Raw genomic sequence first — 13,983 nt, 5'->3', positions numbered from 1 at the left:
TCATTTCTACAAAATAACATATTGAGAGTAATACAACAAATACATTTAGATAGAGCTTTTTGCATTTTCGTTGACAGATTTACAGGTTAGAAGCCGATGTTCAAGTGTGCATCTGTTCACATTACAGGTGTACAGATGTAAGAACATATGTACAGAAATGTGTGCAATTGTGCATTGTAATCCATTTAGATCATCAGATCATATTTACAGATGGAAGTAGCATACATACAGAAATTTGTCCAGAAATGGATTGGCTCATATACAGAAATTTGCACATGCATGAAGCAGTTGAGACTGTGCCAAGCAGAGCAGATATACACAGCAGTGCTGAGGACAGGATCAGAGAAAAGCAATCCACAGTTAGTTCATACAAATTTTCCATAAAATACTGTAATGATAGACTGCTTTTGAACTGCTGGTCGTTAAAGTTAATTCTCTTTGAATTTGGCTCCTGCAACAGAGTACATGCGCAGTGTGCAGCATGCTGCCTTCAGTCAGTAGAGCAGCTGTCCAGGGTTTGGAATTCCAACATGGCAGAGGCTGTGGTCAGTCTTCCCCTCACTAACTTGGAATGGTTTCAAATCGCGAGCAGCCGCGCTTAACCCCAGCGAGCCATTCATCTGCACACTCACTGGATCGATGTTACTATAAACCTTGAAGCTGCCCTGTCACGTATACAGGTAAGCGTTATCATGTGTATCACAGATATTAACAATTAAAAAGAGAAACGAAGCTGCACTATACGCAAGAACGCTCGCTGAGACTGTGTCGCGCATCACAGACCTGCAGCGCAGTCTGTGGCTCAGTCATTCTGCATTTTCCAAAGAAAATCAATTGACACCGCTTTAAAAAAAAAAAAAAAAAAAAAAGATAAAATAAGGACCATGAAGTTTTTGGTCTGGATTAGACTGACTTTGCAACTGATGTTTTGTAATCGGGCGGTTCGGTGAGAAGGTTAAACGCGGCTGCGATCAGTCTCTTAAATAACTTTCCTGCAACGAGAAGTTTATGCATGTCAGCCTGAATAAAACTTGCCGCGATAACTGCAGGCGGGAGGTTAATAGATAGGTTGTCATTGCGCTCTTAGTGGGACAACTGCTGGCATGTAATCTATTTTAAAAGTAAAGGGGGGCATCACGCTGGTTTAGCCTCTTCCTCTAATGGGCGGCAAGAAGAATGTGTGTTTTATGTCATCTACAGTCACTCACATGCTTCCTATTCTCTCGTTTCAACTCGAGCAAGAAGTGACAGGCTCCAGCCGTGCCTACATGGCTCTCGCGTCTCCGTCCAAGGCTTTATACTCGCGTGTTTCCTGACTTTCCTGGCTTTGCGTTGTTTTTAAGTATGTGCATGTAGGCCTAAATGAATACCTGACGAAAAAAGGACCGTACGTTTTAAAGCTGTGAAATCCGATAGCTCAGAGGAAAAAGTGCCTGTAATGAGAAGCAACCTTTGGAATTCCTCCTCGTGAAAATTCCGATTCTGCTGTTTTCCCTCTCCTCTTGTTTTTAGGCTTGAAGACATGATCACTAGCACCAGTATTTATGGTATGTTCATTTTGGAATTATTCTTATTACCATTTGATATTTCTTATATTTTGAAGAATTAATGCAATACGGTTTTTTCAGTTTTATTTTGTGCATGCTTGGTTCATCTACAACAAGTTTACCAGTAATGGGTTATGTAGAATTGAATAACCTCAGTTTGAGTGCAAAAATGGGCACACGTTATGTTTGATAGTGCCTTTTGCAATGTTTATCAGATTTTGATATAATTGTTGGCACTAACACTTAGGTTCAAAGCAATATCTCCATTTTGTGTAGGTTAAAGAATTTGCCTGACATTCATTATTTGTGTACAGTTTAACTTTTACTTTCTCACTGCACTGCACTCATCTTTTCTGCATGCTGAAGGTAACACAATGATGCATTTTTCTAAAAGAGGGTGGATGTGAATTTATCCAGAAAGGTTGTAATTTTTCTATAAGAATGTAAGTTTTAAATGGACATGATGTAAAAAGAGTGTTTTGTGTGGGGCCATATCATTTGCTTTTAGGGCGTGATATACAAATGAAAAAATATGTATTTTAAAGAAATTCTTTGAAGAAAATATTCTTATAACAGCTACAGTGAAATGTGCTTTATTTCAAAATCCAAAGTTTATGACTGCAGCTCAAGATCTCTGGCAGAACTGTTATATCACTTAGAGATTTTTATTGCACCTACAGTGAAGTGCCTTTGTCTTTGGGGCAAAAAAATGGTTTATATGAAAATTGCATTGAACAGTTCTTAGCATTTAGAATTAGAATTTCATAATTATACCATACCAATTTCATCACAATTATACGTACTTCACTGATTATAATATGAGGAGGTGACTGATAAAAGTGTGACGATATGACCTACAGTTAAACACAGAATCCATCCATACTGAAATATGCAGATAATGTTGTGTATGTCAAAAAATGACTTTCAGGAAAACACACATTTAGTACTTGTAAGAGTTGTCATTTCCCTCTCATATGTGCTTCATTATTTAGCTGTCACACTCAAGAACATTGCACTGCTTTAACTAAGTCAGATTTGCTTACAAGTTAGCTGGAAGACAGCGTAAAAGATAGCAATCATTAGTGTTTCCATGGCAATCTTCCTTGACTAGTTAAGTAAATGGATCTGAGCGTTGATACAAAGTAAGGAGATGTGAAGTAACAAGTTGTGAGCTATCTCTCTTTTGCAAAAAACTTTGTCCTTTTTGAACTTTTTACCCTTCAGTACAACAATTTACTTACAGTAATTGTGTTCACACATTGCATTTGCATGTTTTGCTTTGAGAGGAAATTAACATCATCAGCAGTGAGCTGAAGTATGTTTTCATTCCTCTTCAGAAATAACAGCATTGAGCATCCATCACTCAATAGAAAAAAATGTACATTACTAACACATTCATTATGTTTGAGTGTTTGGTTGTAATGTGTTTTCATAAAAGAGGGCATTAAATTTGTTGGTATCATACTTAGACACTTTCCCCCCCTCATGCATATGTGGTGGGCTGTTATTACAAAATAACTTCTTTCATTTGGTCTGCTCAGATATGGACACTGACTGTACAGGAGGGTACAATGTTTGGAACAATGGATTCTATTTAATTTCCTAAAACATGCATACACTCACAATCTGAAATGCTCTGTACAGTCTTTTTAAATTTGCTTTTTAAAATGCATGTAGCTGCATAATTCAGCAAAAAAAAAATCCACCAAATATTGGATAGAATATATTTTCACGCTGGCATATTTTTCCTCATTATTCCCAGAAGTGTGAGGTTGGGAAAAACAATGTAATTACAGTAGGCTTTGTTATCTTGAGCTACATTATTGCTGCATGGCAAACACAGCATTGTTGCATTTGTCAAATCATGCTATCGGATCTTTCATCTCAGACTTGATCTGAGGATATAGTATATCTGAGATCAAGCCCATGTCTTAACACTTGCGGTGTGTTAGGTGATTCTTACAGGTCCTTACTTAACCCCAGACTCCTCCGGTGTGCATGTAAAGAAGTTGACAGCTCTGTTTATTTCTGATAGGATAGCACCTATGATAGCAATCTAAGCTGCTGCTTGACAGAGATCCCTGTGCTGAATTTGAAGACAGATGCTGACCCCTCCTCTTTTCATCACCCTCTTTACCGAATGTCACGCATGTTGACACTTTAAAGAGTCGCTGCAGTTAAATAATATCATAAAGTAGTGTGAAGTAAAGTTGATAATTGAATAATTGCATCCACCTGTTCCCCACGGACACAATGTTAGAAAAGACCCATATTATATTTAGCCGTTTTATTTTGAATTCAATTGTATTTTTTGGTGCACAAAGCAAAAGTTGTCTCTTCCACAGTGCGGTGCACCTGCCCTGTTGAATATAGTTAGGACAGATCCTTTGTAATATTCCCACTTGCAAAGAATTTTGTAAAACTAATATTGATATATATCTGATAATTGTTTCTGGGCAAAACACTGTTTTACAGGTTCATATTTATTCTCTGTGTACAAACTACACAGTATCAATTGAATTTGATTTTCAGAAATTCAGATCATTACAGAAAAGATTGTTTATGTTTTCTAGTGGATTGTTATCGCTATTCACAACTCATGTCCCTCTCACAGCTAGGTGATTGCCGGGGGCTTTATTTGATGCAATTTCAGAAGTATGCCATTGTGAGTAGTGTGACTCTTGTTTTGCTGGTATAGACCAAAGATTAGATACTTTATTGATCTGTTGGGAAGTTGTGTTATCATAGATCTGTCCAAGAGCACAGAAATAAAAACATAAAATTAAAATAATCACTGGATGTGCAGCTACGTTTAATCTTTGACTGGATAGTGTTATGTGTCTCTGTGAAGCAATTCAGCTGCTCCTCCATGTAAATCATACATTAACCCTCCATAAGCTGAAGTGTCTAGTACTGTAAGTGATGGCTAAAATTGATGGCAGTTGAAGACGTGACTTGAGCCATTACCTGAGGGAGGCCGCGTATGAATGAGACTGGCAGTTTTTATATGTACGCTAATGATGACAATTAAAGTCAGCTCCTGACTAACTTGAGCTGCCTCTGTGTAAACACCCCCTGGGATGTCTGCAGGGCAGCTGTAAATTGATGAAATGTTCATCTGTACAGACGGATCCATTTGTCAGTAACTACAACAATCCCCATTCAGCCCCTTGTCTATATTCTATGAAATCAGCACAGGGTTGTCATCTTTAAGCAAATATGTTAAGTGTTGTCTTTCCTGTTTTTCATCTAAAAAGCGAGGGAGCCCCCAAGGGAATGAGACTCATGCAAAAGGGACAAAAAAAAATAAATCCCATCTCTCTTCCAAGTATTCTGTGTTCCCTCCTCTCTCTCTCTCTCTCTCTCTCTCTCTCTCTCTCTCTCCCTCTCCCTCTCTCTCTCCCCCCATCCACATCTCTGCCGTCTCCCTCATGGCAGCTTGCTATGTTATCTTTGTGTGTTTCTCTCTACACTGACAATTCTTGCAGTGATCTAAGTTGGACTGCATTAGAAAGTGGAGGCAGCTGTCTGTTGCTATACTGAGGGACGTGTTTGCTCTACTGCAAAGATGAAGGACCATGAATCCTTGACATCCTCCCTTTCTCTCCCCTCCTCCTTCTACCATCTCATTTAGACACAGCGACTGTCTGCTCAGACTTGTTTTTTTTTTTGTTGCTTTTTTTTCCCTGAGTGACAGCATATGGCATAGACATATTCTAAAATGCATGTGCCTACCATTGGGTGCTTGTACTTACCCTTCATATGTCTCCTGGCTACAGGCCTGTTATGTTATTTTCCCTCTAATTTGAACAAAATACTCACAGTTTAATTTAGTGTAACAGTGTGATTCTATTGGACGAAACAACACAGTTTACATATTTGAGACCAGATGGATATTTAGAGTCTCATTTCTTTACGGCAGCCTGCAAATTCACCCTAAGGTTGCTCCATAGGTTTCTATGCATGTATTCTGGACAAGCGTGTTTTAGCATGTACCATATGATTGTGTATTTTTATAGTAGTGTGTGTATACGTCTGTGTATGTGTGTGTGTGTGTGTGTGTGTGTGTGTCCGTGCATGCGTGTCGCTCTGCCTGTCTGTTTTTCTTTGTGCTTGTTTTTCCAGAACATAGTGTGAGGGAGAATACAATGCATTGTTCTGTTTTTTTTGTTTGTTTTTTTTTTAATTCAGAAACTCTCAAATCCTTCACACATACATCCTATAATGTTATTATGCTTCATACCATCATGCATAATGTGCTTATAGAGCTTAGCGCTCACTGAATGACTATATTATAACAGAAACCCTCTCATAAGTCGTGTTGCAAGGGCGGTTTATTCAGGCCATATATGCCACGCGTAGCATTTACATGGAGCATCGCTTTTTTGCCGTAAACCCCTTGTTCTTGTCATCTCCAACACATTGAAACAGAGGCTTTGTTTCATCTCCTTCACATGAGGTGTCTCTGCACTCATAAGGAGACGAGGCAGCTCGGAGCCTGTTGGGGATTGGCTAGAATAGACAATCCCCAGGTGTACTAAACTAGGTTTAGCACTAAGGCTTTTAATCTGGACTTGTAGGAGATTCATGTGCATTCATAGATTTGCCTCAGTAATTATCATACCCCCAGTGGCAGCCAGAGAGGCGTTTGCCTAAATCACTGATGTCCTCATTACACTGTTTACATTTTAATTAGACATGCTAAACTTTTGATTTCCAATGGCCACAATGATTGGAGATTTTCCTTTCTTTAGCTCAGCAGAGACTCATGCTGTGTCTGCAGTGTCGCCTGGCTGTCAGGTGGAGTCACATACTGTTGGTGGCTCATCATGCAAAGTTTATGTCTCTTTGATCAGATTCCAAATTCCTTACCTTGTTAATGTAGCCTTCTCAAATCCTCTTAAAATCAATTATGTTTCAGTCTTTTGTGGTTGAGAGAGTAATTCATAGGTTGCGTTATGAACAAGGTCTGACTGGTTTGGCAATGGAGATTATTGTCACACAGGTATAGGACACGTTATTCATCCATGAGAATTATACAACATTTTGTCCTCATGACTGAATCTGTCTTCAGATCTTTTAATTCTGGGCTTTGGCCAGAACATTGAGTATCTGCTGTTACTCTTAAGCAGGAAATATCTAACTCTCAAGGACTATGTTTAACAAATCTACAATTCTATGACTTTTAAACATAGCTGGCACTTGTAAATTGTTTGAGACCATCATTGTGTGCCTGAGTGCTGTAGCTTATCATTGAACAACCTTGGAGAGGAGTGGTGTTTTTTCCTGTCCTGCTTCCAAGGTGTTTTATTGCCTGCTGTTGAGGAGTTTTGTATTGTGAGAGAGCAGCAAGGCTCTCACAAGAGGATAAGAGAAAACTCAATATTTTACTGTATTGAAATTCCTCTTGTGTTCTCACAAAACAGTGTCTGTCTAATCGAGGCCACCATTCTAGGTAGATTGAAAGCCCATGCATTCAACAAGTCTGCACTAGAGAACCTTTATAAAGACTATTTTGCTGGACCACTTTTGCCAGCTCATTTATAGGTAAATTTAAGCCGTAAGTGATTGAAAACATTTAAACATCCACAGCTGATAATAGTTTTGTAGCTGTTTTCTTTTTTTTTGTTTTTAAATTGAAATTTACTTTTTTCTATCCAAAGCACAAAATTAGTGTAATGTAGAGTTTTTAACAAAGAGAGTTATGATAAGAGGCTGTGATCTCACTGCTTTAATATCTACAGCTTGAAAAAGGTTTTATGTTTGAGGTCGCATTTGATGAGAGGAAAGACACGAGAACAAGAGAAAAAATTTTGACTCATAGAAAAACAGTGTATCTGCAGCATTTTATTTTGTCATTGTGCTAATAACAATACGATGGTGTTCTAATTCATGTATTGAAATTAATGTCTGAACTAAGCTTGATATTTGTATTCAAGAGCATGGGTGGATTTGCTTGAATATGAAAGTCAATGTTTTGGCTGGTTTTCGGTCTTGGAAATCCTTCTGGGATGATGAATAGAGTCATCACATCGACTGCTAATAGTCTCAAATTGATATTTTGATGTTCCACTGAAGATCGCATAAAGGAAGTCAGATCTTAATTAGAAAGATGATCAGAGGAGATGCGAGCTATCAGCGCTTCTCGCAAAGTTCTCAGTGATTCATTCATCCTCCATGGAGTCGGGTGGCTGACAGGTTGGCGCCGTGCCAGGCGCTGGCAGAGGGAACCTTGAGTGCCGGGGACGGCAGAGGATGGGTTGAGGTCTGCCTGACGGAGTGGAGAGAGGAGGAGAGGAAGAGGATGGGCGGAGGGAAGGGAAAGAGGGGAGAGAGGGGCCAGTGTGCTACCATGGAGGTTTGAGGTGTCAGGCTGCGGCAAGGCAGAGGGTGTCTGCAGTGACACTGTGACGTGGCCACAGCAGCCTGCGCAGAGGTGAGGCAGGACTACTGGACATAGGTGGGTAGCCAACGATGTTATGTACCGCTGTTATATCACCCAGCCTCCTGAGACGTAGGGGGCTGTTCGATGTATAGACCGCAAATAACCTTTGTTTCCTTCAAGTCAGGCTTCAGGAATTAGCTTATGATCTACTCTCAACAGATGCTGTATGGAGAAATAATGCTATGTGAAACAATAAGAAAAACGTTGTCACTGGATTGTTTGGATAGACGATTCGATTTCGTAAAGTTGTTAAGGTCTCCTTTTTCCTTCCAAACGACCCGAGTCCCACTTGTGCGGTGTAAGTGAATAGTCAAAGAAAGTCTTGTTTTGTGTGTGGCCTATTTGACAGTCCTTCCTAGAGTCCACATGGAATTAGATTAATTTAAATCAGAAACATTGGAGTGCAAAAAAGAGTGCTCAAGAGTTCAGCATCATCTTGGAGCTTTATGAGGGCTGACACTTCTTTTGTGTTCATTATCAGGAAATCACCTCAGGGAGTCGTGTTGACTTTGCATGGTCTAAAATAGCTGCTACAGTGGACTGCCCCACGCTCTCTCGCTCACTTCCACTCTCGGTATCTGGGGAGGCAAGGTGGAAATACCAAATCAACGTTTCGCTGAGAAAAGCTAAACATTGTTTAAACTCCCACTTTAGCAAAGGAAATCAAGCCATTTGTCAGTTTGCTCTGTCTAGTACTGAACAAAAGGTAGACACAGTTCTTGTTCCTGTTATACATGAGTTTCAAAAATATATCAATCTTGTGTACAATCTAAAATCACATTCATACTTTGTGGAAATAAGCAGTATACACAAAAGTTTCAAGCTTTTAGCTGGTAGTTACCGCACTGTTTCTCTGACCTCAGTCTAGATTTCAAATGAGTGAGTCACAAAGCTCGTCTTTCCTTGGGTGAAATAAAAACAAGATTAATATTTTTATTATTATAGTTTTACTCTTATGCTATCCTAATTTAAAGGAAAATGTATTAAAAGCCAGTATTAGCATTTAATACGGCTGTTACTCACACACACACTGTTTATTGCAGCATTTCTATACTATGTAGAACAATAGTAGATTCATTTACTTGGCACATGATGTTTCTGCAGTCCAAACCCTGACTGCATCGCCTCTCCCACATCTTTAAATGGATCCCATGAGCCCTCAGCTCTGTTGTTTCCATTATTCATTTCAAAACTTCCATGTAGCATGGAGAGGCTAGAGGGGTGAAAAATAATTTTGTGTCTGAAAAAATTTATGTAGAGCAAAGTCACTGCTTTATGCAAAATGTGCCATGCCTTGGGAGCATGTGAGCTGGCGTACTGTAGGAGGAGTGAGTGCTTGGACAAGGGATGAAGTGTATGCGTGTGTGTCTGTGCGTGTGCATGTGTGCACGTGTGTGTGTGTGCCAGTGTGTGCGTGTGTGTCTGTGTGTGTTTGTGTGTGCCTGTCAGTCTGTCAGTTAGGCCTAATGCGGCTCCCTAGAGGTACCTGGGGGAGACCCATCTAGCACCCAGTCAGCCTCTGCTGGCGGCCAAGTGGTGACAACGGGTTCCCACAGAGAGAGGAAGTGTCATTGTATGTATGTAAACTAGTGACAGATGACTGGAGACATGCGGCCTGTAGACACTGGGCCTGAAAGTAAAGCAGTTTTGCCTCTTCGCCTTCCCTTCTCTCTCTCCACTTGAGACCTCAGACACAGAGCATCAGGCTTCACAACAGCATGGAATACATTGACAACAAGTCAAAGATATGAATAAAAAGGATGCAAATCATTTGGCATGAAAAGGCACATGCTATGCATAAAGGTTTTGTTTGCCTTTGAAAGGCCGTAGCAAAGGAGTGAGGAGTTTTTAGTGTGCAGAGCTTCAGGCAGCTTTTCTAGGCCACAGGTCATGTGGGTCAGTGTTACACTCCCTGCAGCCTCACTTCAACCCTCGGTCTGGAAATAGAACGTGCAACGTCACCCAGCCAGAAGGGAGGTGGATTCCAGACCTCAGTGGCCACGGGCTGCACATGTGGAATCTGCTTGTGTAGTTGACCTCAAGTGTTTGAAACTCAGAATGCTCCCAGTAGGATATTGTTATTTCATGCATACCCAAATGAACAAGGCTCTGTGAATTGCCTTGTACAGAGTGGACCAGTATACTTAGACTCTCTGCTGTCGGCTGTTCATCACTATTCATCAAGGGAACTCACACCAGCCAGAAGCAGATTTGTTAAACATTATGCACACAACTTGTATGAGAGGCAAAATAGAACGAATAAACCATGGAATGGTTATTTTGTATTACGTATTTCAGGCATTATTTGTCTCCTTTCCCTCTTCAGCACTTGTCTCATTCTCTGTAATAGAAGGTAAGCAGGCAGATAGAAGATGCATTTTTTTAAGGATTAGAGGCCTTGCAATTTTAGGCTTATAATTTCCGTAAAGCATATCTACTGTTGGATTGTTTTATATAGACAGAAAGCTGTTAGAAATCTCTTATAACTCAACAATCTACCAACTAGCATTTTGTTAGGACACTATAGCTCAAGTACAACTAGAATTCTACTTTTTCAGAGGTTGCACCCAACTCCCGATGGCAATGTCCAAGTTAAGTCTATGTTGAGAAACATAAATATCTGAGTTGCTCTAACGTCTTTGAAAGTGTTGAGTACATACAGTTGAGTAGTTGTACATTCTAAGTTTAGGACTAGTTTCAGTTCAAACGGTATTGCCCCGCAAGGGAAAATTGGTTTGCACACAGGGTTTGCAGTAAGAACATGCAGCAAAAGCACCTAATAAAAACATAAAACACAAAGACACATACCATGAAAGCACAACAAAATGCTTGATTATAGCATTGCAACATATACCCATTCAGACCAACATAACCCGATAAGACCAGACAAGTAGTCAATAGCTTGATAAAGTGCAATAAAAGGTCACAAATAGAAACTTCTTATGCAGGCTTAAGACACAACATGGTTTCATGTACAAATTAAGCCATCTAATTGTAGTGGTGATAAATGAGATCCTGGTTCTTTTACTCTTGGGTGTAGGAGCTCTGAAGCTCAAACTGGCCTCACATGGCTTTTCTCACCATATACTTTTCTAAGATTTTAGTTAGTTGTGAGTTAGTGTGCCTGGCTCACACCAGTAGCCTTACTGGCTGTTTTGTTACCAAGTTTCAAAATCGGGGTTTGCACATTGTAATTGTCGCAAAGTAGCTAAAAACAAGATTGTCATTTTGACTAGTCAGCAAACTTAGCTGTAATATTCCTGGGATATCTTCATAGATGTAAATATTGCGTTGCTCTTTTCTTTAATGATGTGACATTAGGATACAGAGTGCTGTTTACAATAATTCTTTTACCAGCTTTTATAATATAATTCGAAAGCAGATTAATGAGCAGACGTGTTGCAACGTGAATGACCATAACAGAGAGGGATGAAGAACAGTTCAAAGCTCTGATGTTAATTAGATGGCACCACATCGTTATTTGCATGAACAATTTTATCTGCATTTGAACGTTAGAACTGGAGTGTGATTGCAGTATTGTGTATATGATGGCTTATGAGCATTTGTGACTCGGTATATTGTACGGCCCCATCCTTTCCTTACTAGTGACCATTTGAGAGAATGCTGTATGACTAAGCGGTGCTTCCTGGTTTCGCTCTCTACCCAGGGAAATAAAATCTATCAGCACTGATGAGTTCCTGCTCCATCGAATATGTCCGTGCCAAGCTGTTTATTGTAAGCTCTAATAGTGCTATTGTGCCATTCTCTAGTCCACGTGATGCCAAGAGCAATTCACATTTGAGCAATGGGTGACCCTAGGTTGTGTATATTGATGAGTGGGATTTGTTTCTTAATAGAATTGTGTCTAATTAATTAGCTTTTAATTGGTTGAACCCTGAACATGCAAATGCAGCACAATGCAGAACAATCATTACTTTAAACTGCATAAAGAACTGCTTATTGAGGTCCACTTAATGAAATGTGGAGTTTTTATTTTTATTTTTTCGTTCTTTCATTCTTTTAGCGATCATTTTTTGTTTTGTGATGCAAAGTTCAGTTTCCCCATACTTGCATGAACAATTCATAACACCAGTGAGGATAAGGCAGATATCAAGCCTTAGTTTAACAAAGAGAATGTAGAAACATTTTAAGTGCCTACCTCTCAACTGCCATTAATTATCTCATTTATTTTTCAACATTGCTTTGGTCCAGAGATTAACTTATTTTCTCTCCGTCATTTCATAATGTGTTAAGGAATGCTCTGGAATAATTTTCATTCCACTGCCCTTCTTGCCTCATTTCCTTCAAATCATTGAACTCTTTGAAGGCTGCCTTCCCCTTGCTCATCCACCTGGCTCACAGCGGTTTACAGTTGCTTTCAATGGACACCGGCATCTCTCAATCAGAACTTTACTGCCAATAGTCACCATATCTGCAAACTAGACTGCCGAGACAATTACAGAGGTTATGGATATTAACTGTGTCATCCCAATATGGGATGTTGCCCTGCTACAGTATGCATACTATGCATAGCATGAAATACTTTTTATAACTATGCATAACATGCGATAATTTGAGAAAAAAAATTATAATCAAGAAAACTTTTCTGTATGACCACTGCTGGCAGAGGCTGAAACAATCATCACCAACGATTTTGACAATGAACAAGCAAAAACCCATTGTAAATCTAACTTTTGCCCCAAGTTGCTGGTTTGACAAGATAGAGTGCACTCGTCAAAGTGGAGTACAGCAGATTCACACTTATCATCTCTGCATATCAATTAACAGGTGGTTTGGTTTATGCACTTTGTTTTACATAACTGAATTAGCAGGGAGTTATGTCTAGTTGTGTCTGTATCCAAATAAATACTTAAATGACAGCTGAATGCTGGCAGGAAGAATGCCTGCTTCAGAAGTCTCTCAGAGTTAATGGCCTACTTAGCACATGAGAGTCCCTATTTTTATCCCTATAAGGCATAGCTATATATTTTTTTCTGCTTATCTAATGACTTTGCCCTCCATGTTGTGAGCCTTCTTTACACACTTTTTGATAGCAATAAGCTCTGCCACGTACATAAAAAAAAAGCTAAATTAAATTCCTAGTAAAAGCAAACTTGGTATTTGGAAGCGGATACTGTAATCCAGTTCCATGGTAGCGTACACTGACCAGACCACCTGAGCACTTACAAGCCATTGTTTGCCAGTGGGCGAACCAATCTCCTAGACAGCTCTTTCCTTGTAAAAGTTCCCCTTTATGGTTTCACTACTTCACTTCAGTAACTTTATTACAGTATAGCTGAGAGATTTCTATTTCATATTGACCTAAGATTGCTTCAGTTGTCTCATTTCACCTTTTGTCTGGCCTGTGTTGGAGAAGTGACCTTCTTTGAGACCAGCAGTCGATACTCACCACAGAATGCTTCAGAATGCTTCAGCGAAAAGTTGGTAGTGGTTACGGGCAAAGTTCCTTTTCTGGTCTGTTCAGTCAGATATTTTCAATTAGTGTTCAATTTAAACTTTTAATTACTGTAATGTGTAGAAAACAATAAACAGAACAACAGCTAACCTTGGCTTTCATTGTGTAAGCAAAAGTAATTTCACTTTTGAACTTCACAAGCACATTTGCATCAATTTCTGTGTAACAATGGGATCTTAAGTTTCACTGATGTACTGATTTTCTGGGTTCTATTGAAAATGGGAGTAAAACAGCCATTTTGACAAATCAAATGAAAGTGGAATGATTTTGGTAAATGCTCTCCTTAGAAGGTAAATTCAAAATCGACAGGCCTTTTCTTCAGTTAGAGTCAGGGGACTTACTTAGGATATCAGGTGAGTGCTGCCATGGCAGAGGAAAGATGAGTTAGCAGTATTGTGTTACAGCAGCATCTGTATGGGGATGTGTGGACTGTAGAGCAGAGAAAAGGGAAGGGAGCTAGTGATCGCTGTGCTTTAGCCTTGAAGTGTATTTGTATTTGCAGAGGACTTAGCAGA

General features: G+C 39.5%; 1 protein-coding gene across 1 annotated transcript in view; it reads left to right on the top strand.

The window, feature by feature from the left end:
- Positions 1–465: 465 nt before the first annotated feature.
- fign (fidgetin) overlaps positions 466–13,983 on the top strand; it is a 28,584-nt gene continuing 15,066 nt past the window's right edge. Inside the window, exon 1 of the mRNA XM_071906294.1 lies at positions 466–680. The gene's annotated coding sequence lies outside the window, so the exon portion shown is untranslated. The remainder of the gene's footprint in view (positions 681–13,983) is intronic.

The sequence above is a fragment of the Centroberyx gerrardi genome, chromosome 10 (assembly GCF_048128805.1).
Source record: "Centroberyx gerrardi isolate f3 chromosome 10, fCenGer3.hap1.cur.20231027, whole genome shotgun sequence".
NCBI classification, from domain to species: domain Eukaryota; kingdom Metazoa; phylum Chordata; class Actinopteri; order Beryciformes; family Berycidae; genus Centroberyx; species Centroberyx gerrardi.
This window is presented reverse-complemented; position numbering and strand designations above follow the sequence as displayed.